Genomic DNA, 3016 nt, shown 5'->3' with positions numbered 1-3016 from the left:
ATGGAGAATTCCGAATACTAACTACCTCAGAGATCTCATCATTATGAAGGTGCCTACTTTTCTAATACATAATATGGAAATTTGTGGAAGTACATTCTATTCCTTTAAAAAACAACAGACTAGAAACAATGGAAGTTTTCTAGGAACAGTCCATAATAAAATATTCTGGCGTGCTTTACCTAGCCAGAACTTAGGGTAAAGCAAGTTTTCAGAGTGATAATTGACCTTGAGTTACTATGTCATATAATAGAACATAATGTTTTTTAGTGGATTCATACTGAGGAAGTAGATTCTTCGTAGAAATTTTTATCATCAACACAAGCATCACCTGTTTTTTAGAAGAAATATCAAAGATAGCTGAATGACTATGCCAAACTTACTAGGTCTGCATTTTGGCTTAATATAAAATGTCTTTAAATTTAAATGTAATTCCCATATGGCAATAACATTCTCACCTCTGAATTACCTATTATTTCCAGTATGGGTGCCAATAAACCATTACATTATCTAGAATATAGCTGTTATTATGCCTTTAAAAAGTGCGTGTGTGAAATGCTGATTTTGATGTAAGCCCCATAATTTAAAAATTTAACATTTAAATTAAGTAGGTTACTGTTTTCAATATCACCTAAATATAATATATTGATCCAGTGTAGAAAGCTACATTAATGTTAGAAATGAAGATTTACAGTTCACCTTTCCAGGCTTGTATTAGGTGTTTCACATTTATGCCTTTAGCTTTACAGATGAATTCAAATCTAAACAATCCTACTGCAGCGTTATTATTATTATTCTTTTGTCTTTTTGAGACAGGGTTTTGCTATCCAGCTCAAACTAGTCTTGAGTTCACTTTGTAGCCCAGGCTGGTCTCGAACTCACAACAATCCTCCTGCCTCAGCCTCCCGAGTGCTGGGATTACAGGAGTGCGCCACCGTGCCTGGCTGCAGCATTATATTAATTAGGCAGTTTTTCCAAGCTGGAGAACATCATACTTGATGTCTTGAGGCTTCACAACTTAAATCCATTAAAATGTTATGGAATCCATAGTTCAGGGTTGTAGAGAAAGGCTTCAAATATATTTTTTTGTTGCTGCAATAATACTATTTATGTTAAGAACAAAAAACCCCAATTTATCAAAAGTTTTACTAAATACTATGAGTTGTTAAAAGTAAATTTTTCATACCTAAGTTTCATAATCATATATAGATGTGTTAAAGGTTGACATTTAGTTTTGAGTAGGAAAAGATAAATTATTACTGTAAAATAATAAATTTAGATGACAAGAACATATAGAATATCTGCATGACTAAATCTACACTTTTTACTGAGTGTAACTGCTTTCTGATATTCCGATTGCAGTAGCAGTATGTTGAGACAGACTGGTCATTTTCAGAAACCCGATAGAGATCGTGTCCTCTGTATTACCTTTTCTGCAGGTATAATATTCAAGTTCATAATGGTTCTGCTTATAAGCTATCAGTCTCAAATTAGTTCTTATATGGATCAAACTTTTGGTCTTGCTATGACTTTAAATGAGCTAGAACTTGGGGATACAAATAACAAAATATACAATTTAAAAAAACACTACTTCAGGGCTACTTTAAAAATTCAGGTTATTAAAGAAGATGTTTTCTAAGCTGCTAATTTAATGAAATGATTAACAGATCTATCAGAGATTGAATAACTCCTTTCTTTAGGGTGATACCTTATATCTAGTAAATGTCTTCAAATGTTAGAAGACTAGACTGATGATGTATTTTTTTCCCTTTTGCTATTCTAAGTCCAGTTGATTTATTTTTAAGATAATATTTTCAATACTTCAACAGCAAAAGAAAATTATACAATTTTCTCTATACAGAGAATAAAAATCAGCTAAGGAATTGTTTCAGGGATTGTTGAAAGGTGAGTTATTCTATCATAACTATGCTTTGGTTGTCATGCAGTATACCTGCAAAACAATCCACTTCAACTTCTGAACATTTGGTTTGGGACACTTGTTTGATAATATTCAGTTAAACACTTGGATACAAGCTCTTGTCAGAAGGTCAGATCTCTGCATTTATCTCGGAATATTTCTGAAGACATTCTACTCCTTCTGTTAACTCTACACACTTCTGTGCTTGGATCTCCAGCGCAATAATAGATAAGGCCAGCACAGAAGGATTCGTTTTAGAAAATATGATCCTGCAGTCTTATGCCTTAAAATGATCTTCTAGTCTTTCAAATTTTAGGCTATTTTTCCTCAAATGGCAAATTCTCTTGAATGAGTGAATAGAGTTGTAGAAATTGAAAGGCAGTGGGAACTTTGACTTCCCAACACACCTTCTCCAATGCATTCTTCTCCATTCTCATCAAGTCTGAAACTGTGAACCTATACTGACCTGCTCAGATCAAATCAGTTGCCAGTGGGACACTTCTTTTCTCTTCTATTGGTTTTACAGCCAAATAAAAACAGCTCAGTCCAACACATCCAGTGTGCTTGGGCTCTACCTTCATTTCAGACAGGAATTTGTCCAGTAAATTCACAGCTAGATAAAATGTCTCTGTATGAAACCAAAGAGCTGAGTTAGACTAAGCTCTTTTACTTCCAAGTCCCTTAGTCTTGCAGTCATTCTGATGCCATTGTCATGTGCAGATTCAATTAATCTCAAGACACAGACTTTGGCTGACATCTTGCTTCCTGTTCCAACAGGCTATTCAGCTGGGGTAGCAGTTTCTGGGAGTCAGTTATTGTCAGTACTTCTATCATCTTCATAGAGACTATGGCTCCTTGGTATAAACACCCCCCCCCAGGGTTTGCTCTCACCTTGCCCAACGATATTAGGTACAAAAGGCCTAGGAGGGAAGGACACCTGAAGTCAGGAAGGGAGAGGCTTGGGGAGAGGGAACTGCCCTGGGTGGAGGTCTTTGCAGCACTGGGAGACTACACCACCCTCCTCCCGGTCAGACCCCAGTGAAGGAAGAAACCCACTTTAACTATAAAGGCATAAATAATTTAGTCAAAGGGATGGAAAAA

The 3016-nt window shown here is 35.6% G+C and overlaps 1 pseudogene; it reads right to left on the bottom strand.

The window, feature by feature from the left end:
* Positions 1-1872: 1872 nt before the first annotated feature.
* LOC102017645 lies at positions 1873-2749 on the bottom strand (annotated as a pseudogene).
* Between the last annotated feature and the right edge of the window lie 267 nt (positions 2750-3016).

Source organism: Chinchilla lanigera, unplaced genomic scaffold (assembly GCF_000276665.1).
Source record: "Chinchilla lanigera isolate Chin_1 unplaced genomic scaffold, ChiLan1.0 scaffold00065, whole genome shotgun sequence".
Classification (NCBI taxonomy): domain Eukaryota; kingdom Metazoa; phylum Chordata; class Mammalia; order Rodentia; family Chinchillidae; genus Chinchilla; species Chinchilla lanigera.
The sequence above is the reverse complement of the archived record's forward strand: the minus strand, read 5'-3'. Positions and strand labels throughout refer to the sequence as shown.